The 25372-nt window shown below is 38.6% G+C and overlaps 1 long non-coding RNA gene and 1 pseudogene across 3 annotated transcripts; both read right to left on the bottom strand.

Moving 5' to 3' along the window:
- Nucleotides 1-341: 341 nt before the first annotated feature.
- LOC104846330 (uncharacterized) lies at nt 342-6556 on the bottom strand. Of its 3 annotated transcripts, none has more exons than XR_775857.2 (4): nt 6114-6556; nt 3898-3992; nt 2187-2341; nt 342-721 (listed from the first exon to the last, which is right to left on the bottom strand). It is a non-coding gene; the product is annotated as an uncharacterized LOC104846330 (long non-coding RNA). The 3 variants fall into 3 exon arrangements; XR_775856.2 differs by having other exon boundaries at nt 3898-3972; nt 6114-6555; XR_002787010.2 differs by having other exon boundaries at nt 3898-6553.
- A 12762-nt stretch (nt 6557-19318) lies between these two features.
- On the bottom strand, nt 19319-20429 carry LOC111751923 (small ribosomal subunit protein eS24-like; annotated as a pseudogene).
- Between the last annotated feature and the right edge of the window lie 4943 nt (nt 20430-25372).

The raw sequence follows: 25372 nt of genomic DNA, 5'->3' as shown, positions 1-25372 counted from the left end.
TCCAAGGAACTGCCAACCTCTTGGTTAGCAGCCGTAGCTTTTAACCACTATGCTACCAGGGTTTCCCCTAGACTGGTGGAGCTTAGCAATTCAAAACATGTGATCTTCTAGAACATTATCCTTTCCCCTTTTTCTTTTCTTTTTTCGAAGAAAAAATCATGCTATAGAAAACTAAACTTAGCTTATTTGTTCTTTGTCAAGCATCAGACTAAAGTTATATTGTTTTATTGACTTTTGTTATATTGGTTATGGGGTGTTGCAAAGCTGTGTACAGTAAAGGTCAAGGGCAGTGATTTACTGACAACAATTAGGAAAAGAGAACTATAGAAAGCACAGGAACATTTTTAGAAATGGGTTTTATTATATTTCATAGGCACCACTCACTTGACTTTTGGTGGGTTTCAATATTCGAATCAAAATAAATGATAAAATAATACTAATACATGCGCATTAAGTATTAAGCCAACAGATGAAAACCCCAGGCCCCGCACCCCTCACTGTGGCCGTAGCTCTTGGTGTAGATGCTATGGTGTGAGGGCTGCTCTCTCAGTGGCTGGTTGTCACTCAGGCTGGGTTGTCGTGTGACTGCCTGTCTGTGCCTGCTGTACAGGTGAGCGGATGTTCTGCACAGCAAGTGTAGACAGGCAGACACATGACAACTCCGTCCAGCCAGGCCCTGCTTCCTCCAGGTTTCCTCTGCACATGGGCAGATACACTCAGTCTGTTATCCAGATTTGGTGATTTGGGAGGGCAAGGGGAAAGGGAGAAAAACACACAATAGAATTAAACATTAAAACATTATAGAACTAAAAACAAGTTAGGCTTTTGGCTTTATTCAGAAAATGCATTCATACATTTGTTCCAAATATGCTAACACGGATAACTGGCATAACAGAAAACTCACACTGAAGTTTTTTGGGGTGCGGGGGGGGAAGGTTAAACACAAGGTTTATTCTTAAATCCAGTTCATATTATTACTGGCCCACATGCCGTCAGAGTTCAGAGTAATTGAACCAGATGTTTTTCCTCTTCGCGTAAACTCTGCATATTTTAATACTGAAGTTAAAGATAGAGACTATGTTTATACATGTTTCTTGTAGGAGATAAGTACCATAACCTTGCCTATGAAAGAGAAACTTGTCATTTACATGGAAACGGCAGCCATTTTCAAAATAATTAATGAGCCTAATGTATTTGGCAACCCAGCCGGCCGTCTTTGGTATCTGATGCTTTTATAATGAGGCTTTGCATGGGGATCTATTTTTACCGGTACTTTATTAAACAAGGAGAAGTTATTTAAATTTCTCATTTGCATGTTAATGCAAAGCTTCTGAGTATGAGCGGCGAAAACCAAATAAAAAGCAGTTGTGGGCTTAATTTACATACTTCTAAATTAACTACAGCACTATGCCCGGCATCAAAGAGTATAAACTGTAAGGGTACCCACAAGAGTGCTCAGAACATGTTTTGGGCGTTGTTAATGGAATAGAATTACAAAATAGTACCTTAAACACAGAAAAGGAAGCTTCGTTTAATAACCAAAAATTAAAACCAGACCCTTTAGAAAATTTCCTTATGATTTATATAAGGAAGAGTTAATGGTGTTATATATACAGATATAAATTTTAATTCTGGTGAATAAACAATAATTCTATTGTCTATTTTAATATAAATTATGAATTCACATCCATAAAGGTATTTAACAAATATTCTGTCCTTCTAAAAACAAAATATCCAGATAGTCAAAATTCCAGTAAATGGAATTTCTTTTAAAAAAAAAGAAATTGTCCAAAGCATATATACCTCGGAATGTTTTCCAAGAACTTTAAAAGAAACAAATAGCTTGTTATTCATTTTTAATTGTAAAATTCTGAGATAAATAGCAAATAGAAGCTTTATGGAGAACCAAATCATTTTTAAAGACTGAACAAATGACAGTTTTCAACAAAGATGAACTTGTATGCGGTGGTTAGATTTGGTACAGTTGTGACAAAGAATTGGTAAGTATAATTTTGTTCATTTATTTAATTTCAAAAAAAACAAATGCCTGATTCTGTTTTGGGCCATCATTTCTGAATAGATGAACTTTTTTTTTTTTCTCTTGACAGAATCAAAAATATCAGTAAATTTGGCTGCTCTTTAAATAATTACAAGGTCAGAGCATGCAAAAAAAAAAAAAAAAGTACCTTAAAATGTTATTTTGTTATTGTTGCTGTTACTATAGAGTGATTCGCTCACAAAGACTATTTTGAGGGAAATTAGATATCACTGTATAGTTTTCCCTCTCTCTCCCATAAATAATTTGATCCAGTTAACTCTCTCAATTAATGATTCATGCAACCTGAAAAAATAAAAAGAAATATTTGTGAGTTCATGTATTATCCTTGAATATAAAACAGTTTTATTAAACCAAGATATTCAGAAATTTTAATCTGAAAATCCATAACTGTTCTTAAGGGGAAAAAAAATCTTGCTGAAAAATTATTGCTCACAGTGCTTTGGGGCAATTTATGTTTCTGATAGATCTTTGAAACATTATTGTGGTAAGAACGTAGCATATGCACACTTCATAGTCATGTTCAGCCTGCACCTAAACTTGTTAAAAAGATGAAAGGATGAAAAATAGTTAAGGTTTTTCTTCTGTCTCACAAACTGTAGGGTGAGTATTAATTTATTAGCACTTAAAATACTAGATAAAATATGAAAGAGCTGTTTACATTATATCATACCATGTAACTATTAATATGGCTATTATGTCCTGTTTCTTCTTCTTCCTCTTTTTTTCTTTTATTTCTTAAGAAAGAAAAATTCAAGAAAGTAATTATTTCTAAGCCCTCTACAGCAAAGTTAAACCAGGGCTTTTCCAGGAAACAGGCTGTCGTGACTGAACTCAGGAAACATTAAGTCAAGACTTAATTATTTTTCTTAATTTACCTCCTTGTCCCTACTTACCGAAGTTGATAAATGTTCTTAGTAAGAGACCTTCGAAAAACGGGTAAATCTATACCCACATCGTTTGCAGGGCACTGATGTAAAATGGGCTTTGAGTTAAGAAAGTTTCGATCTTAATTCAGGAATTTCCTGTCTCTTCTCAGGTTAAAGCTTGACCTTTTTGTTATTTTAAGCCAGGATTTCTGAGTGATGGTCTCTTAGTTATTACTTGAAAATTATTATGATGAGTGAGCTTTTCTCTTTAGCGGAAAGGAAAGTGGATTGTTTTTCAGAACAGATCTCTTGTAGGATAACCGAAAGCTCTGGCTTCTCTTTAGTGAGGATGCACGCGTAAGGGTTAAGTGAATTTTTTTACATTACCAAGTAGTATTTTCTTTTTATATCCCCTAATAGTTTAAGATTTCAATCCAAAAAAATGGAAAATAATTCTTTCATGAGGCGTTTATGCCTAAATTCTTTCCCACAGACTCAAATACTTGGGTGGTCTGTAGGCGAGAGGTGGTGGTAGATGGTATATTTTTAAATATATAAACACGTTATCTGGGCCACTAGCCCGGATGCTAATCGGGAAGGACATTAAACCTATTGACTAATTACAGGAAAGCGATCAGTGTAAGATTGTGTCTGTTGTAAACAAACTTCCTTTGATTATGAGATCTATGGTTTGTAAACAAAATAGATTTGAAAATGTGAGTAACTGTTTGGTATTGATCCTCTTCCAATTAAGAAATGATCGTGTTGAAGCTAAGGCTCTGAATTTTCTTTCTCTTAGATGGCAGAAAAAATTCTTCTTTTAACCCAGTACCTAGTCTGACTTTCTGATTACCCATACACTAAAACAAAAAATAATAGCAAAATTTCTATAAAGTGTAGTTAGGACAGGCCCTGTAATCAATTTTCGCTTCATGATGATGTACAATGTTTAATTTTAATACTCACACTTACCATCATATCCAGCGGTAATTTTAGTTGAAGATGTTCACTGTGGGTTATTTCCCTCTGGAAGAGATTCCATGATCCCTAAAATATTTGTATATCTCCTTATAAAGTAATATCAAGATAAAATTAAAGATTATTCTAATTACCTGGAAATAGACAAGGTTATTTTTTGTCATGTGTATATAAATGTTGGCACACGTACCCGCGTATAAAGGAACATGCTGACTTCATTCAGCAAAGGTTTATAAAGTGAGCTTTACTTGTGGTCTTTAGTTCGTACGGTTGAAAGATAAGCATTGTATCTTTGCATTTGTTGCATCAGAAGTGGGTTGGCATAGCAGGACATGTGCCCCACGGAGCATGTGGGGGGCTCCTTGGCTACCCCCTTGCAAAGTAATTCTTAAACTTCCACTCCTGTATGCATGCCAAGAATGGCCTGTGTCCCTATGTCTCCAGACTAAAAGTAAAAAAAAAAAAAATAAAAAAATAAAAAAGTAAGAGGGAGAAAATAGGGGAGGGACCACTAGGGGTTAGTTTCTTTGAAATGAAAAGGCCATTTAATCTGAATAAAGAAATTTAAATTCAATCATTAATTGGAAACAAGTTACGAAATTCAATCATTTCAAAAGAACAAAAGACAGAAAATTTGAGAAGCCTTAAACATTGCCAAGGTACCATAAAGCTTATCTTTCTTCTTTAGTAATTTTATCAATAAGTAAAAATGTTTCTTAAAAAAAATAGTCTCCCATAAGTTACCTAATAGTTTTTAAAACGTTTTTATCTATAAAAGAAATTACATAAACTTAAAAAATATCACTTGTTTTTTTTTTAAATAATTAATATGGAAGTTGCCAAGTCACAATAAAAAAGGGTTGACTTAATTTTATCATCCAAGTGATTTAGACTGCCAAATTTCTCCTTGCTTTCTACCTTTTACCTAAAAATGATGAACTGATGAGAAAAGTTATATGTTCTTTACACCAATTTTGGAATGATCAGAAGGGAAATTTTTAAAAAATAAAAATTTTTGACAAGAGACAACTTGGAGAAATTTTTGTACTAAGATGTTTGCAAAAGAGAACTTGAGAATTTTTAATTGTCGCAAAAGGTATAATTTATAGAATTTGTTCAGAAAGCATTGTAGCCTTAAAGAGTTTACAAAAGGACAAAAGAGATTATATTCATTTCTCGCAAAAAGCCTACAGAACAGAAGATGTTTTCATTCTATAGAATGGTTTGGGGGTAGAGATAAATGGGGATTGAGGGAATTTAGGGGTAAGGCGGTAACATTTTTCCAGAACTTTCTTTAAGGAACTCACCACCAAAGTTCAGCACAGATCATATTGCAACCCAGACTTTCTCTTTATTATTTTCTCTATTGGGATTTCATTCAGCTTGAGGGTTTTCCTCCCTCCCACCTTCCTCCCCCTCTCCCACCCTCCTTCACCTCCTGGACTGCTGGAAACTGACCAAAGAAAACTTCTGCCTTCGTTTACAAATTCCTTTTTTATCAGTGGGATTCTAGACAAAGTAACTTATCATTTTAAATGCCCAGAGAAGTAGAAGGACTGTAAAATATAGTCAGGCAGGCTCAGATGACCAATAGTCATCAACCAATCTTGGACTTTATTTGTATTATAATGTACAGATACATATTGTGATATGTAAAGATAGGTGTTTCTATTCCCTGATCTACTCGGCTGCAGACTCCATGAGGTCCAGGTTGGCTGTCTTCTGAGGGCCAGCCCCATCCGCATTGTCTGCTTGGCAAGAACTAGGCAGGCTCTCCTTTTATTGTTAGATACTATTATTTATATTATAGAAGTAAATTTTCAGGAAAGCACAATCCATTTGGCATTTAAAAAATAACAAAATGGATTCAACCCTAGGGTGTTAAGAGTTATACACACAGCCTGCCTTCAAATAAGTTTTTAAGTCTCTGAATATTTACTTCAAAACTATCCTCGTTAAATTATTCTTAAGTGACTGGAGTGATTTCTATCGTATTTCATTTTGAGGTGGGAAAACCTTTACTTTAAAGAAAATACTTGAATGCTAAATCTTCAGAAATCAGATAACAAAGTGTAAATTGCTATGTACCAGGCATTTGTTTTTCTTTTAAAATGAAATCCACCAGTACCCATCAGTAGAGACCTGTTTCTCTCGCATCTGAACGCATGTCATTGAACACACACCTAGGGGAGTAGTCAAGAAGGCCTTACCCGCAGGTCTTCCCCTGAGCAGTCTTTTCCTGAAGTGCCCCCGAGGGTTTCTTGGTCCCTAGTGTGCAAGACCTGTGAAGAAAAACACTGGATATGAGATTCGAAAAAAGAGCCAACAACTGTCTTCTCCTCGGAAACAGCACATTTTGTCCCCAGCAGTCCATGGCGTTGCTGTCCCTTGCCCAGTCTAACCAATGTGCAGACTACTGTACAACGGCATTGTCCTGAACAGGTAGTCTGAACACTGGGGCGACGGAGCAGGATCTCCAGAAGCTTCCATCTATTTACTTAAAATCCTCTCCTGGTCTTTGGGAAAAGCCTCCCTTCCTGCATTGGGGGCCGCGTTCGGCTTTCCCCCCTGAACCCTCTGCACTGCCTGAGACACACTCGAGGCTGTGATTTCCAGTCTTGACGTGGCACTTTTGCTGCAGACTGGGGAACTGGCAATGAATTTAGGACCAGGAAAAGGGGGAGGGCTGGGCTGGAGAGTCCATATATGGGATGATGTCACCCTGGGGAGGTTTGGGTATGCGCTGTGCCGCTGGAGAGACCGCTGGAATGGCTGCTCTCAGACGTGGGTCTGTGCAGAAAATGGTACCAGATGTTTTAGTGTAATGTTAAGCAGTCATTTCATCTTCAGGCCAGATTTTTTTTCTCAACTGGGCAGGAAGTGGGCCCCAGTATGGAAAAGCTGTAAAAAAAGAGTCAAGATGTACAGTTCTGCCGTGGCCAACTGAAAGTGAGTTAGCGTAGAGGACAAATTTTCTGTCGGATCCAGGCTAGGAAAGTAATCAGAAGGTGGAGGGCAGATAAAAAAGTAAACAGAAAGTCGAACACTGGGAGTCAGGGCTCATTTGGAAACCTTTTCGAGCTTTCCTGTGGTACTTTATTTTCTGGTATTTCACCCGTCAAAAAGGGCAGATAAGTTCATTTTTCCCCCTCTTTCCCTCCTCCTCCTTGTCTGTCGGATCTGTCAGCGGCTTGCAGGCTGCCCTAGACTTGAACAGTAATTATAGCGACTTCCTGAAAGTGAAGCCCCCATGAAAAGTCTGGAGAAATGTTCTTTGTCATGGCCCCTACATGAGTAATTAGTTCCACATGTGGCCTTCCCCGTTTCCTCAGCTATTTTGGCTGGCTCTCTGAATGCGGTCTATAGCTTGACCTACAGAAACGTTAATGTTTTAATTTCAAGCATCTACTATTTGGGTTTACTATGAAGTAACGGCTCTGGTCTCCTAACAAATCGCCTCTGGTAAATCCTTGCTGCTCGATAGCATTGATTCCTGCTGGTAGCTCCTGATTCTATTTGAATACTTTCGTTTTGTTTCAGCCATATTCTGCTGCTTAGTTTTATCTTTGGTTAACTAGGTCTGTTGAAATTTGCCAAGTACTGCTTGACCAAAGGTTATACGATATCAGCCCACTGGAATCTACTTTTCTTCTCCTGTTGTTGCTGTTTTCAATTATATATGCTGTTGAATATTCCAAATATACAGCTCTCTGACTTTCACTCCACAGAGTTCTGATTAAAGAATTGCCTCAAACAAGAGCTTGATTAATTGCCCTTCCAGAGATCAAAATGTGAGAAAATTTCTAGGTAGCTTCCAAATTTAATTTGAGCAACCAAACTAAGAAAGTCAGCATTCTCTAAGGAATTAATTACAACCCAAACATTTCATTTCTACTGGCCTTCTATAACACATTTGAGGAGTAGAACAAATTATATCTCTTTTATATGCATTGGGTTGACTATTTCAAAGGGCTTTAAGTGAGACCCATCTTAAAGCGTTTGCTTTTCGTAAAATGGATTCTCTTGAATTCAAGTACCACTAAGGGGTTCTATGGGTCGGAATCGACTCGACGGCAGTGGGTTTGGTTTGATTTGTTTTTGGCAAGGGGTTCAAATCCTCTGGGGCAGTGCCACTCTGTCCTATAGGGTTGCTATGGTTGGAATTGACTTGGCAGCAACAGGTTAAGGGGTTTAAGTTATGGCAGGCTCTGGTTACCTTGTGAGGAGGATTAAATAAGATAAAAATGAATTACCTGGCAGCTTAGGAAGGAACAAAGAGATTAGCACTCAGCACATCATTCGCAAGAGATTTAAATCATCAATGAAGAGCAGAGGAATTACTTCATATCACTGTACTTCCGCTCCCATACTTGTATCTTTAGGGCCTATTCCATAGCTTGAGTGAGCCTAGTATGACTCAATCCCCCCCTCCCTTTTTTCCCATCTTTGCTTGCGTAATACTGGAAGTATGTGAGTGTGACTGAATACATTCTAATAGTCTTATTACGTGTGAATAGGATACCAACTCTGTCCTTTTTAAGGGTCTATATTTTTTTTTTATATGTGGATAATCACTCAGCTGCTAACAGGGAGATCAGCAGCTTGGACCCAGCCACTCTGCGGGAGAAAAATGTGGCAGTCTGCTTCCGTAAAGATTGTTACAGCCTTGGAAACCCCGTGGGGCAGTTCAACTCTGTCCTACGGGGTCGCTATAAGTTGGAATCACCTCGACAGGGATGAGTTTGGTTTGGTTTGTATGTTTAATTACAAGTCATCATAGGGGAACCATGAGCCAGTGAAATAGCAGCCAGCTAGGAATTCCGCATTCCAAGTGTGAACTTGTTTCTGCCACAAATTGTGAAACTTTTTATCCTGCCCTCTGAAATTTTTGGTAAGACAAATGAAAGATGGTTCTCATCAAACTGCTCCATGATTTCATCTTATTCCACACAGCTGTACTTTCTCTAAAAGGAGCCATGGTGGTACAATGGTTGAGCGCTTGACTGCTAACTGAAAGGTAGGCAATTCGAACCCGCCAGTGGCTCTCTGGGAGAAAAGGCCTGGCAATCTGCTCCCTTAAAGATTCGAACTGCCGACCTTTTGGTTAGCAGCCAGAGCTCTTAACCACTACGCCACAGGGTTTTCCCTTAAAGATTACAGCCTAGAAAATCCTATGGGGCAGTTCTACTCTGTCCTATTTGGTCACTGTGAGTTGGAATCAATTTAACGGCACACAGAACAATAACAACTTACTTTCTCAAATGGTCCTACCTACACCAAATAGGGATTTTATGATTTTTTTCAAGGGATTCAAATTTGCATTTATCTTTACTGCTTTTAGAACATCTTAAATGATTTTTTTTTTCCACAGAAACAGGTAGGTTGTGTTCCCCTTAGCACATGTGTCTGTCTCCTTTGGTTTCCAGTTGACTAAAATATTTTAGGGTTATCTTTTCTCCAAATAGGAGTCCCTGGGTGGTGCAAGTGGTTAATATGCTCAGCTGCTAACTGAAAAGTTCGAGGTTCAAGTCCATTCAGAGAAGCCTTGGAAGAAAGACCTGGCAATTGACTTTCAAAAAATCAGCCAGCAACTGGTTTGGTTCTTTCAAGTAGTTCCGTAATTATTTACTTTTGCCTATTTACATGCCAGGAAATCCTAGTGGCACAGTGGTTAAGCATTTGGCTGCTACCAAAAAGGTCAGCAGTTCAAATCTACCAGCTGCTCCTTGGAAGCCCTATGGGGCAGTTCTACTCTATCCTGTAGGGTCACTGAGTCAGAATGGACTCAACGGCAATGGATTTTTTATTCATGTGCCGAAGGAACCCTGGTGGCACAATGATTAAGCACTCAGCTGCTAACCAAAAAGTTGGTGGTTTGAACCCACCCAACTGCTGTGCGTGAGAAAGATCTGCTCCCATAAAGATTCCAGCCTAGGAAACCTCTACTCCGTCACAAGGTGTGACTGTGAGTCAGGGTCAGTTCAGTGGCACCCAGGAGTGACAACGTTCCTAGGCCTCTCACAACGCCAGGGACTGGGCACGCGAAGAGTCGCAAGATGGACTTCCTGCCCTCAGAGAGCTCACACTCACTTAGAGTGTTAGGAACGTGAATCTGTGATCAGGCTTAGTTGAAAAGCCTGCCATGCTGTATGGAGTCCTTGGCGTTGATTTGGTACTGGCTTGGCGACTGTAAAGTTATTAAATACCTGGAATATGATGGGCTCTAGAAAGCAAAGTTAAGACACAACAAAGACCTGCCTTTGTGGAACCAACATTATTTAACATGCTTATTTCAAAAGTTATTGACCAAATGGATTTTTCAAATCCACAGATAGTTCAGGGTAACTACTAAGTCTGCTGTATTTTAAAATGTCACGGAAAGGAAACATTGCTCCAGTTGGGTATCGTTCCCAAGCTTGGCAAATGTTTATGACTTTAGAATTTCTCAAATTGAAACCAGAACTGGGACTTGCTTCAGTTAGGACTAATTCATCTATATGTAAAGTGACAGGCTTATTAGTGTTTACAATTAGAATGCTTTATGATATCCAGATATATGTATTTCAGGTAGTATTTATATAGCTTTAAATTTTTTTGTTATGAGATTAATAGTACACATACATTAGAAAAGTTTGAACAGCAGAGAAATATGTAAGGAAAAAGTTAATCATCTTCCCCTCTGACAACCTAGCCCTTTCTGCTCAGCTCCCCCAAAACCAAATTAACCCTAAGGATTTGGTGTGATCCGTTTTACACAGTGCTCATTAAACAGCTTCTTTACAGATTACAGAATCCTTTCACATACAGTGTGTCAGTTCCTTATAATAACTGTATGGGAGTACATATTTTCATCATTTCCATTTTATTGATGACAAAACCAAGGCTCAGAGGAGTTAAGGACATTACTTTGTGGGATTACAGTACCTGGCAAAACTCAGCTTTTTTTTTCTGATTTAAGTGCCTGTGTTCAGAAGTATACAGCCAGCCCATAGAAACAGTTTTCTTTTTCCTACTGAATTCTTATAGCACTTATATTTCCTGTGATTAATTTAGCAATTAACTATCTACTCCGCTCTCGTAGTTTTGTAATGGACTCTTATCTTTTCTATTTAGTATATCATATATTTGGATTTTTATTTCCAAATAAAGTATAAGCTAGTTGAAGGCAGGGACAGTATCTCTATATTTTATTTTACCAGCTGTAGTAGGGTATTCAGTAAACTGTTGGAAGAATGAGTAAAGGCTATATAGTATACATGTGGTTTCTGATCAAATGTTTGTCATGGTAATTATTTAAGAATTAATGTTATCTTATTTTTTTTATCTTAAACGGCAAACAGTGCAGTGTTAACGTTTATATATGTGTTGTACAGCTGTGTATCAGATTACACTATTCTTTTCGTAATCAATGTGAACATTGGGCCAGCGATATCTTCTTGCTTATTCCTGGCCTTTTAGTCTCCTGGAAACATCCTGTGTGGCTATTGGGCATATAATCTTGTGCGAAAGGTAGGATCTAACCAAGTTACGGGGTTTCCTTTCTTGTTTTCTCCTTTCCAGTTTGTAGCTGGGATAAAAATCTAGTTGACTTGAGTTCATTTGCAAATTAGGGAAGATAGCCCCGCTTAACTTGCGTTATGTTGTGTGGGTTAGCACTTTTTTTTTGGGGGGGGGGATGCAGTCCCCTAACCGCCAACATTTCGTATTTCCTTAGGTCCAAAAGGACTAGAAGAGTTGTAGGGAAGCTTTCCTCTCCACTTCCCCTGACTCAAACAAGTGGCCGCCTTTAGATCATAGCAAGCAAAATGCCTTCTTAAGCAAAGACGCAGCATCAGACATTGTAAAATAGAGGAAAGTATTCTGCTAACAAAGAGTGAGCAGTTTTCCTCGATGACTGAAAAAGAAGTTAAACTGGAGTGGCTGTAAATCAGAAACTCAATGCGACAGATTTTAGTCTTAAATTTCACAAGAGGCAAAGATTGTGAGAGTTGATTTTAAAAATACGTTTTCTAATGTGCGTCTTGTTTTGCTTGTCTCTAGAATTTCCAATGCTGAATCTGTTTATTTAGAAATCAGCCCCTAACCAAAAGCAGTATATATTTTATAAACATTCTTTCCTCAAATCGATTGGGAAAGATACTGTTGGGTCTTTGGGTTTTACTAACCACTGGCTTGCAACGGCAGCTATTTCTATATTTCAGCAACATAATACATCCGGCAGACAAACTTTGAAAACTCTGACTCTGTTGAATACCAGTCACGTGAAGGTAAATATGTGATTTATGACTCCAGTAAAATTCGAAGCACTGTTTAAAATCCTCAGGGGAAGGCAGAGCGAAGTGACTAAGTGAGAGCATACCAGGAATGCAGTGAGCTGCCTGCTCCAGCCCTCAAGCTGGCCAGCATCTTCTGAATGCTATGTGCTGTGAGCGCCTGTTGAATTCTATGCTGTAATCAGACTTTAAAATGAGCCCTGGCTCCCTTGGACAAGAGAAACGTGATGTCCTCCAGTTACTGACAGTTGTAAAATGTTGACTCCTGATGTCTTTTGGCATCACTAATATTTTTTTGCCTAGTGCTACTCTGGAATGAGCATGAATGATATAAAAAAAAAAAAAATTGGTATGTGTGTCACATAAAGACCCAGAAACCACTTTTTTTTCAGGGGTAGAGAAAGCATCCTTTCTGTGGCTATGAGTGCAAGCAAAGCATATGGGCTACAAGCAAGTATGTGTATGAAGGGAAAGCTTCGGCTTTACCCAGAGTACCTGCAATTATGTGGTAGGTGATTTGAGAAGCTCCAAGTCTTTAAATGATTTTAGGTGTGCTTGGGTAAAACTCGCCACATTGTCTTTATTGTAGGATTTATCATCCTCTGGTATGTGCAAAAGGGGAAATGAAAAGTACATGAATGTCTCAGAGGATTTGCTCCAGCAGATACCCATTCAGTTGTGTATATTGTAGGCACTTTAACTGGCAACTTAAATTTTGTTGAGTCGCTACAGAATTTCTTCAAGTTTCCAGGGACGCATGAGACCATACTGAAACACTTCGATTTACGCCACCGTAGGAATTTGTTTTATTTTACATACAAAGAAAAACAATTGCCATATAAATGGGTTCATGTTGACATGTTATTAATCCTGTGTCTTTATAAGCACTTATATTATTTGAGTATTAATCAACCAAATATGGCTTTAATTTCCCATGCAGAATCAGATTATATAACTTCAGTGAAACTCAGGACTACAATGTGCAAAAAAGCTTTAGATAAAGGAAGGTGTTCCGTTTTCCATTTTAAAGATTTCTTTTGGGTGGTTAATACTTTTTTATTTGAGCACTTATTCTCAGCTAGGCTGGGTATTAGCATTTCTCACGTGTGACATAATTAAATCCAATAACACCGAAATGTGGGATTTCTCCGGGTTTACAGATAAAGAAACCGAGCCTTGTCAGTTTGTCGAACTGTGGGGACTTGTGTGTTGCTGTGATGCTGGAAGATATGCCACTGGTATTCAGATACCAGCAGGGTCACCCCCAGGGAACAGGTTTCAGTGGAGTTTCCAGACTAACACAGACTAAGAAGAAGGACCTGGAGATCTATTTCTAAAAAAAAAAAAAATTGGCCAGTGAAACCTTATGAACAGCAGTGGAACATTCTCTGAGATAGTGCTGAAAGATGAGCCCCTCGGGTTGGAAGGCACTTAAAAGACGACTAGGGAAGAGCTGCCAACTTTTAATGACATGGCTGGTGTAAAGCTTTCAGGACCTTCATTTGCTGATGTGGTATGACTCAAAATGAGAAGAAACAGCTGCAAGCATCCATTAATAATCAGGACATGGAAGGTACAAAGTATGAATCTAGGAAAATTGGAAGTTGTCAAAAATGAAATGAAACACATAAAAATCGATATCCTAGGCATTAGTGAGCTGAAATGGACTGGTATTGGCCGTTTTGAATCAGACAGTCTTATCATCTGCTGTACCAGAAATGACAAATTGAAGAGGAATGGCTTCCCATTCATCATCAAAAATAACATTTCAAGATCTATCCTGAAGTACAGTGCTGCCGGTGATAGGATAATATCCATATGCCTACAAGGAAGACCAGTTAATACAACTGTTATTCGAATTTACACACCAACCATTAAGGCCATAGATGAGGAAGTTGAAGATTTTTACAAACTTCTGCAATCTGAAACTGATCAAACATGCAGTTAAAATGCATTAATAATTACTGGTGATTGGAATGTGAAAGTTGGAAATGGAGAAGGATTGGTAGTTGGAAAATTTGGCTTAGGTGATAGAAACAATAAACCGAACCCAAACCAACTGCTGTCGAGTTGATTCTGACTCACAGTGACCCTGCAGGACAGAATAGAACTGCCCCATAGAGTTTCCAAGGAACACCTGGTAGATTAGAACTGCTGACCCTTTGGTTAGCAGCCGTAGCACTTAACCACTACGCCACCAGGGTTTCTGGTAGAAATAATACCAGAGATCAAATGATAGAATTTTCCAGGACCAACGACTTATTCATTGCAAATACCTTTTTTTTGGACAACATGAACGGCGACTATACACATGGACCTTACCAGAGGGAATATATAGGAATCAAATTGGCTACATTTATGGAAAGAGATGATGGAGAAGCTCAATATCATCAGTCAGAACAAGGCCAGGCAGGGGCCCACTGCGGGAACAGACCATGAATTGCTCATATACAAGTTCAAGTTGAAGCTGAAGAAAATTTAAACAAGTCCAAAAGAGCCAAAGTATGACCTTGAGTATATTCCACCTGAATTTAAGAACAGATTGGAAGCTTTGAATACTAATGACTGAAGACCAGACAAGTTGTGGAATGATGTCAAAGACATAGTACATGAAGAAAGGAAAAGGTCATGAAAAAGACAAGAAAGAAGGAATAGACCAAAATGATGCTGGAAGAGACTCTGAAACTTGCTCTTGAACGTAGAGTAGCTAGAGCGAATGGAAGAAATGATAAAGGAGCTGAACAGAAGATTTCAAAGGGTGGGTTGAAAAGACAAAGTAAAGTATTATAATGAAATGTACAAAGACCTGGAGTTAAAAAATCAAAAGGGGAGAACGTGCTCGGCATTTCTCAAGCTTAAAGAACTGAAGAAAAAATCCAGGCCTAAAGTTGCAAGATTGAAGGATTCTATGGGCAAAACAGGAAGCATCAAAAGAAGGTGGAAGGAATATACAGAGTCACTGTACCAAAAAGAATTGGTTGACATTCAACCATTTCAAGAGGTAGCATATGATCAAGAACCAATGATATTGAAAGAAGTCCAAGCTGCACTGAAGGCATTGGTGAAAACAAGGCTCCAGGAATTGACAGAATACCAACTGAGATGTTTCAACAAATGGATGCAATGCTGAAAGCACTCACTTGTCTATACTAAGAAATTTGGAAGACAGTTATCTGGCCAACCAACTGAAAGAGATCCACATTTGCACCCATTCCTAAGAAAGGTGACCCTACAGAATGTGAAAATTACCGAATAATATTATTAATGTCACACGCAAATAAAATTTTGCTGAAAATAACCAAAAAATGGTTGCAGCAGTACATCAACAGTGAACTGGCAGAAATTCAAGCCAGATTCAGAAGGGGATGTGGAACGTGGGTTATCATTGCTGATGTCAGATAGTCTTGGCTGAAAGCAGAGAATATCAAAAAGATGCTTACCTGTGTTTTATTGACTATGCAAAGGCATTCTACTGTGTAGATCATAACAAATTATGGGTAACATTGTGAAGAATGGAAAATCCATAGCACTTAATCATGCTCATGAGGAACCAAAAGGCAGTCATTCAAACAGAACAAGGGACACTGAGTGGTTTAAAATCAGAAAGGTGTTTGTCAGGGTTGTATCCTTTCACCATACTTATTCAGTCTGTATGCTGAGCAAATAATCCAAGAAGCTGGACTATATGAAGAAGGACACGGCATCAGGATTGAAGGAAGACTCATTGACAACCTGCGATATGCAGGTGACATAACCTTGTTCGCTGAAAGTGAAGAGGACTTGAATGAAGCACTTCCTGATGAAGATCAAAGACCACACCCTTCAGTATGGATTACACCTCAACATAAAGAAAACAAAAATACTCAAAACTGGACCAGTAAACAACATCATGATAAATGGAGAAAACACTGAAGCTGTCAAGGATTTCATTTTACTTGGATCCACAGTCAATGGCCTTGGAATGAGCAGGCAAGAAGTCAAAGGATGTATCGCATTGGGCAAATCTGCTACAAAGGACCTCTGTAAAGTGTTCAAAAGCAAAGATGTCACTTTGAGGACTAAGGTGTGCCTAACTCAGGCCATGGTATTTTCAGTTGCCTCATATGCGTGTGAAAGCTGGACAGTGAATAAGGAAGACCAGAGAAGAGTTGATGTCTTTGAATTATGGTGTTGGTGAAGAATATTGATTATACCATGCACTGTCAGAAGAACAAACAAATGTGTCTTGCAATTCTTCTTGGACACGAGGATGGCGAGACTTCTTCTCACGTATTTTGGACATGTTATCAGAACGGACCAGTCCCTGGAGAAGGACATCGTGCTTGGTAAAGTAGAGGGTCAGCAAAAAAGAGAAAGACCCTTAATGAGATGGATTGACAAAGTGGCTACAACAATGGTCTCAAACATAGCAATGATTGTGAAGATGGCACAGGACTGGGCAGCGTTTCGTTCTGTTGTCACTATGAGTTGGAACTGACTTGACTGCACCTAACATCAACAACAATATTTTTTTTTTTAATTTGAGCACTTATTCTGAAGCTAGGCCCTGTGCTAGCATTTCTCACATATCATATAATTTAACCCAAGAACCCTGAAAAGTAGGCTTTCTTTGTTTTTTGCAGATAAAGAAGCTAAGGCTCAAGAAGGCATGTGATGTGAGGGTTCTGGAGCTAGGTTGCTTGGCTTTGAGTCTTGGTTTCACCATTAATTATTATTATTTGACTTTGGCAAATTATTTAACTATTCTGATATTCCTTATCTATAAAACAGGTTTTTCGTGAGAATTAAATGTGTTAATGTGTGAGAAGAGTTTAGAACAGGTGTGGCCCAGAGTTAGGCCTCTAGCAGGTTAGGGCCTGCTGTGAGGATGCATGGAGGCACCCAGCTCTACTCAGTTACTGACACGGGTTCAAAACCGGGTCCACGACTCCAAAGGCTGAACAGCACAAATACTGTTGAGGAACAAAGTATGTCATTTTCCTCAAGGTGTTTGTAATCTCGTTGTGTAAATGAATCATATGTGTGCCAAACAGGTAATAATGATAGGAAATACTTGATTCTGAAAGAAATAGCGTTATTTTTAAAACTCTGTAGTGGGAGCTAACTCCTTAAAATAATCTTTCAGAGAAACTCTTTGAAAAGGCAATAACGATCTTCTTTTCCTCTGAGTTTATCTGCTTTTATTACAGTTTTTGTATGTTTATATATTAATACGTATGTATGAATGTATATATATGCATGAGTATATACATGTGTGTTTGTGTATGTTTAGTGTGTATACATTTACCATGTATATATATGTATATGTATTTTTTAAGTAAACCAGAATATCTACATGACTATTATCACCATCAAAATTAATCCTCTTCCCTTTTTATTTTTTTAAGGTTAAAGTAGTGTTAGCATGTGTGCATTTCAGTTGTGTTGTTTTTTTAATTGTACTTCTCAGAGCTTTACAGCAATGGTTGAAGGTTAACAAGCAACCCTATAGGACAGAGTAGACCTGCCCTGTAGAGTTCCCAAAGAGAGGTTGGTGGATTCAAACTGCTGGCCTGTTTTTTAGCAGCCATAACACTTAACCACTATGCCACCAGGGTTTCCAACAAGGGCACAGTAGGTAGGAAATACCTCTGTAAGTTTGCAAATGCAACATTTAAAAGGATTGACTTTTACATATATGGAGTTATGGCTGTCTGCATTTAAAAACTACACACACACTGTGTACTGTTGGTTCACTTTTGTTTGGGGAACAGGTAGTTCACCCTCAGTCCTCTGCTCCCTGATAAAATGTTTTCCTCTGGTACAATATACTTTCTTTTCATCTCATCTTAGTTTCTTCAAGAAAAAACTACCCTTGGATTTCATTGGCCAGTATGGATTATGATTACTTTTGAAATAATGGCTCATTTCGCTGTTTTGTTTTTTGTTTGTTTTTTTTTTGCTGTAGTACTAGTAGGTTTTTTAATAATTTTTTAAGGGATTTTGATCCCATTGAAAATGTTTGGGGTGGCCTCAGGTGCCACCTGGTCAGTAGTGTGCTCGTCAACCATTGGAAGTAGGCGCTTGGAGTTCAGCTTCCTTGCGCAGGCATTTTCAGGGCCTTGTGGAGTTATTACTAAGAAGCTCACTAATGAGTCTTTTTTATTTTTCAAGGTTTCTGAGAAGAGTAAAAAAGAGCTAGGATAAGTAGCCTAGGAGGAGTCTTTTGACTTTTCCAGAACTGTGTGCCTTCTGACAGCACTGGAGCCAGTTTGAGGATCGTGAACTTCCCTCCCATGATTATGATTCAGACCATGATGACGTTTTCAGTACTACACTTCAATTGGGTAATTTTTGAAAAGTTGAATCCCTCATTATTTTTAACCTTTGACAAAGAACAGGAAAGCTAGTGGAAGCTGATTTTCCAGTACATTTTGCCCTATCTGTTTTGTAAATCAGCCTTAATTCTGGTTCCGTCTTTGCCTTCAGACCAGAAAATAATTGGTAGTGGTCACCCAGTAATGCTAGCACTGAGTAGGCTGGATCCTGTTGGAGTTAATGCCAGTGCTAGCTTTATTTTATTATTGTGAGATTTGATTTTGTTGTGACTGTAGTACACGTGGGCTCACTTAGATGAATGCACTTCTGCTGCACCGCTGTGTCATTTTCAGCGCCTCTGTCCTATGTATGCACATACCCAGTGTTCTGACTGCGTCCAACTCCCCACTTCAAACTACCATTCCCACAACACGTGTCTCCTTCACCTTCAGTACTGGAGAGTTTCCGTGAATTTTTTTATGTATGCGCACGCTGATATAAACTGGAAAGACCATGTTAAAAATGGTTCCAACTACATAAGATAATTTTCATAACACAGTTCCCTTTGATTGTCAATGTATGACTGTGAAATAGGAGTTTTGAATTAACGGTGAAAACACTAAAACCAAGTCTCTCAGTCCCTAGAGCAGAAGACTTGGATGATTTCGTATTTGTACAGATTTAATTAACTATATTTGATTTCAAAATTTTCACTTTCTTGAACAAATTCCACTTCTTTGATGTTAAATTAAACCTTTGTTTTCTTAAATAGAACTGAGGTATAAGAGAAGGAGCAGCAGTACTGACGGGTTCAAGTTCAGCTGTGCTATTTTCTTATAGTCGAATAGTGGAAGGTTCCTTACATCAGAGGTGGTTGAGAGGCCTGAACATACGCTTTTAAAAACATTTTGCACTAGCTCCTGTGGCAACAGTTTGGCGAATTGTCGTGACATTGTCTCGAGGCAGGCAGTTATGGCGCTGTAGCAAACACCGTCTCTACCCTTGGCGACCATTGCACCCCTAAACATGCAAAAACAGGAGTGGAGAATATTGAAGTAGTGATTTTTGTCAAAGAGCAGTGGTACGTGTTAACTACCCACACTACACCTCCGTCAAGTGATCAAAAGGCATTCAGTCAAAGAGGTTTATTAATTATCTTTATTCATTTCTCCTCCTCTTTTCCCTTCCCCACCTCTCGTCTGCTCGGTGAGAGACTCTGCACAGCTCTTCCCTCTTGTAAGCCCTAATTCTTCCTGGTCATCTTTCCCTTCCTATTTCCATTTTATAGCTCCCATTTCTGTTGTTCCTATTGCTTTCTTCTTCTGGACATAGAGTGGGCATTGAGCTACTGGTAAAAATATTTATTAGACTGTTCAGTAAAATTTGGCTTCTTCTCCTTGGATTTCAGCGCAGATGAATTTAACTCTATCTGAACATTGCTTAAAAACAGCTCCCAAACTAAATTAAATTGCTTTTATACTTTCACGTGAACTTTAAAATAACTCTTTTATGAGCCAGTGGCTTTTTTTTTTTTTTTTTGCAGGGGGCAGGGGTGGTCTTACAGTTTATGAATCCTGCAGAATCTTTGCTCCTTTTTGCTGGCACTGCACTGGCCTTTGCGGTCCCCCTAACTTTCCTCATTGTGTTCTTGTGTTCCTTTTACTCTTTTCATGAGGCCTTTTTCTTTTCATACAGGCCATGCCTTGCAAGTCTGGGTTTGGGTTCATCTTTCTTTCTGTAATCCAAGAGGTGGTAAAGCATGTGTAAGCCCGTTGTGTTGCCACCACCAAAACGGGTTCTGAATCCAAACACAAAGATGACATCTGGTGTCTTGTACAGGTTGGCTAGTTTTCCTTAGGCGCGTTATCTCCCAGGGTGAAGGACATTGATGGCCATTTGTTCCCTCTGAAGTGCTTGGCTTGTCACAAACTTCCTGGCCTGGATAGTTAACAGTGATAACAGTCACTCTTCAGGCAACCAAGGAGGAAAAGAGCGAGCCTGTGGCTTTTTATTTATTTTTCTGTTTGTTTTAATGTTACATGTCTTCAAAAGGGAAGGGAAGACAGAGAATGATGGAACTTTAGATTGGTCACACTGTTTTACTTTAAAACCAACTTTCTCGTGGCTCCAAAGACTATTGTATAGCACATATTTCCATATCACCCATATAGACCTTATTATCTATTCCTCTCATTTATCCATTTATTTCTTATGATATGATATGCTGACCCTCCTTAGCTTATTGTCTGACTTGTTATGATATTTATGTTTCACCTTTCTAACTTGTTCATAAGCTTCCTGAGGTCAGGGGCCATGCCTGTAGTTTCTATGTATGCCCCAGTGGATTTCCAAGTGGAACCACGGCCATTCTGCTATTTTCCTGAATATAGAGTCAAAGAAAAGGAATCCCTTCTTAAGTAAGAAAGAATGAAGGCCACCAAAAATCACCTTCCTAGATTGTATTTTTAACATCTTTATTTACCATTACCAAAGCTTTCAGCGTAAACTGCAATGCAGAATGCTATAATGTGTAGTCCATTTATAGTGCATTTGAGAGTGTGCTTAGAATGTGCCACAAAATGCCACAAATGCCGTTTTATTTTAAAAATCACTCAAGGAGGAATTTTTTAGATGAATGTCTGCCGGGAAACCACTGCCAGGAGAAATGTGGAAACCACATGAAATTCACTACATAAAGAAATCTGGTTTCCATTTCTGCTCCGCATTTTGTGCTAGCAGGAAAAAGATAAACAAGCTGTTTCGAGCTAAAGGGAATGGCAAAGGGATTAAAATTTTAAATCCCGTATCGTAAATGTGTTTTGGAATTTTCGAAATTTAATCCCCTCCCATAGGATCCTTTAAGAAGAGAAAAAATGTGTTGAGTCTTCTAGTCTTAGATACCTCAGTGGAATGGATGAGTAATTGCGTTTCCTGTTATGTGCAGCCTCTAGCTGTAACACTTGCTTCAGCTGGAATTCACGTGAAAGGCTCCTTCTGGTCTTTGGTAAGCAGACATTAGTTTAGGACTCAGACAAGGGAAGCAAGCGGGAGAACCCTTTCATTTTGTCAGTTTCAGATCATCCTTCTAGGACTAGGGGAGCTTGAATGTAGTGTTTTAGTCTAGCTCTTTAAAAAATCCTTTTAGGAAAAGGGGTATGGGCAGAGTAGATGGAAGGAAAAGTGTTGGACTGTTGTTGTTGTTGTTGTTTGTTTAATCAGAAAAATACCCTGAAGGTTCTTTTTTAGTTTTCTGTTTTTTGACCCTCATACAGTTTAAATGTGTTATGAGATTGGCATTTAAAGAGGAATAAACCTGGTGAAAATACTGTTAATTAAAAAAAAAAAAAAGCTAACATTTGAAACATAAAAACCAAACATTCGAATTGTGATTTTCCTTTGATAAACATGGCCAAATCATACATGCCTGTGTTTAGCAGGAATGGACATGCCTTTCTGAACTCAGGAGGCCTAGTACTTTTAAAAACCTATAAAATTAAGAATATTATAAAATAAAGTTGACTATATACTTAAGTGGGTTAAAACTTTTCCTCCTGTAGCTTGGTTTCTCTGCCACTTTTTTTGTGGAAAGGGAAGGCTGAGTAACTAAGGTTTATTTATCATGGTGCTTTTTTACTATTTTAATTTCCAATTCGAAAACTTTTAGCTGGCTGCGCTTAACAACTAATACATAATTTGTCTAAGCCTACATTCATAGCCAAGGAGTCTTGTGTCCTTGGAAGGCACCATCTTTCAAAGGAAATGTGAAAATAAAACTTCTAGTCACTCCATTCATTTGTTCTTTCGTTCACTCATTCGCTCCATAAACATTTATCAAGATCCTAAAAAACCTTTTGGTTAGCAGCCGTAGCACTTACCCACTATGCCACCAGGGTTTCCATTAAGATCCTACCGTGTTACAAATTCTGTGCTGGAGATAAAAATATAAATAACACAAAATTTGTGCCTTCAATGAGCGTGCTTGGGATGGCATAAGACAAAAACGATTGTTAAAAGGGAAGGCAATAATTTCAGTGTTTCAGATAAATATGCATTTTCACAAATATTGAACTTGTCAAGGATTTCATTTTACTTGGATCCACAATCAACATCCATGGAAACAGCAGTCAAGAAATCAAATGACATATTGCATTAGGCAAATCTGCAAAAGACCCCTTTAAGTCATCCTGAGGACTGAGGTGCCCCTGACCGATGCCTTGGTATTTTCATCTGCCTCCTGTGTGTGTGAAAGCTGGACAATGAATATGGAAGACTGAAAAAGCATTGATGTACAGTAGAAGGAAGCACTGCCCTGTCCTGCCATCCTCACAATCGTCGCTGTGTTTGATCCCATTGTAGCAGACACTGTGTCAATCCATCCTATTGAGGGTCTTCCTCTTTTTTGCTGACCCTCTACCAAGCATGATGTCCTTCTTTAGGGACTGGTCCCTCCTGATAACGTGTCCAAAGTATGTAAGACATGGCCTCGCCATCCTTGCTTCTAAGGAGCATTCGTTCTTCTGGCAGTCCATAGTCTATTCAATATTCTTCCCCAACAGCATAATCCTTCAGTCTTCCTTATTCACTGTCTAGCTTTCACATGCATATGAGGCAATAGAAAATACCATGGCTTGGGTCAGGCACACCTTACTGCTTAACATAATCTTTGCTTTTTGACACTTTTAAGAGGCCTTTTGCAGCAAATTTTCAAAGGACATATAAAGTTCAAAAAGCATTAGTCTTGAGTCCCACACTGCCACTTGCTAGTTGCTTAACTTTAGGTAATTTACATGATCTCTTTGTGTTACCTTTCTCCATGTATAAAGCTGGGATAATGTAGAACCTTTCTCATAGAGTGCTGTAAGGATTAAATAAAACTTACCAAGCATGTAGGACATAGCTAATTTCCAGCAAATTCACTCGATTTGTTTTACTTATCAAGCACTTGTTGAATAGTTCCCGTTCATTAATTCACTTAATTTATTCAGCAGGTATTTTGAGTACTTAGTACGTGGCAGATACTATTCTAGGCACGGGGGATATACAATAGACAAAAGTTCCTGCCCTGGTAACACTTGCAATCCAGTGCAATGGGAAAAATAATGCAAAGAAAGGAAATAGAGAATCCTGGGAATGAGTGTAATATTAAACGAGGACATTAGGAAAGGTAATGTTTGAGAAAATATCTGTGAGGCGTAAGGGATTGAACGTGCAGATTGCTGGGGAGAGAGCCTTTCAGATGGAGCGAATCCCAAATACAAAGGCCTTGAGGCAAGAGTGTGGTTGGAGGCCAGTGGAGCTGGAGTAGGGTTAGGTAAAAAGTAGGAGGAGGTGAGGTCAGCCCTAGGGACCTGCTTAATATCTGAGTGGCACACTGATGGGCATAAAGAAGGGGATTTGGTATGTACCAGTGAAGGCTTCTTCAATGAGAAGGTAGACCTTGAAAATGGATAGGCTATGAAAATGCGTCTGGAAAAAGGAGAACATTCCTGTTAAGGAGAAGAATGTGAGCAAAGGCACAGAGCATGGAAGAGATAGGCCTGAAGAGTGTCCAGGATATCCTACCTAGGACAGAGGGTGTGCAGTGGAGAAGAGAGGCAAACAAGATGGCGTAAATACAGTGGGACTGCATGATGGAGGGCCTGCAGAGCTGGGCAGAAGACTATTGGTTTCTACTGGTTAAAAAAAAAATGCTTGCAGTCAATAGAAGCTAGCTAAGAATAAAATCTTTAAATACAAATTAAAAATCCATGTGTACAGTATATACATAAAATTTCTGTAATTTTATTCATGGTTTTGATGTATAACAAAGAAAAAATATTGATGCTCTAAGCAAAGTACTTACAATTAAATAAAAGATTCCTTAACCATCCACTATGCGTACTACAGTTTTAAGCATCCTGGCTTGATAAATTAGGTGTTACTTTAAACATTAAAATCATAATCCATTGTATGACTAATCTCGGCGTTGATAAAAACATGCAGGAGATCTTGTTCTAATGGCTCTTTTCTTTATCCCCAGATGGAGCTTTAAACATAAGGCTTGTTTTGCTTGTTGATAGACATGTATGCTCACATTCTCACAAATGTGGTACAAAATTAGGGCGGCACATGGGCCAAGACATAGAAATGGGTACATACTTCCTTTGGAAAATTATCTTGCAACTTGAGACCCATCAACACTGTTTACTAATTTCGGTCTCTTTTAACTTTCTGTTCAATGTTAAGCTGTGTAAAAAAGTGACGGTAGAGAAAAAAGGCACCCCTGCGCAGAACACACCTGACCTGTGACTCCTGTTAGATCCGTCACAGACTTGCAGCTGTCCTCCTTGGCTTATGCTTTCTCAGCACAATCTCTTCTGAAGAAGGCCTTTTACTTGACAGTCAATTTCCATCACAAAATGGCTCTGTCACTGTGTGTCTGCTGCAGGGAGTTTATGTCACACTATGCTACTGCCCGGGACGGCAGGGATCAGCGTAGCCTGCCCCATGGAGACGAAATTGATCGGCCCTCCTTCGAAAGTTAGCCATATGCTGTAAACAAGCTTCCTTAGTTTCCAGAAGTGATTGAGATCTGGTGTTAAGTGGATTTTCTTGAAATGAAAACAGATATTAGGCATAGAGGACGTGATCATCAGTTGTGACACAGGATAGAACGTGAGAAAACTTCCTTCTCTTCCTGGCCTCGCTGTTTGTTTGCAGCAGGAACTGTGGCAATGCGTTTGCTCCGTGTTCGGAGTGTCTCCATAAAATAAATGCAAAATGCTAGTTAATGCCCATAATAGATTTTCACTAAGGGACTATACAAAGCTATTAGTCTGGTATAAAATATGAATTACTTCTTAAAAATCATAAAATTACCCTTTGATAGGCTGCAACACACTGTTAAACAATTTGAGTTT

Source organism: Loxodonta africana, chromosome 3 (assembly GCF_030014295.1).
Source record: "Loxodonta africana isolate mLoxAfr1 chromosome 3, mLoxAfr1.hap2, whole genome shotgun sequence".
Classification (NCBI taxonomy): domain Eukaryota; kingdom Metazoa; phylum Chordata; class Mammalia; order Proboscidea; family Elephantidae; genus Loxodonta; species Loxodonta africana.
This window is presented reverse-complemented; position numbering and strand designations above follow the sequence as displayed.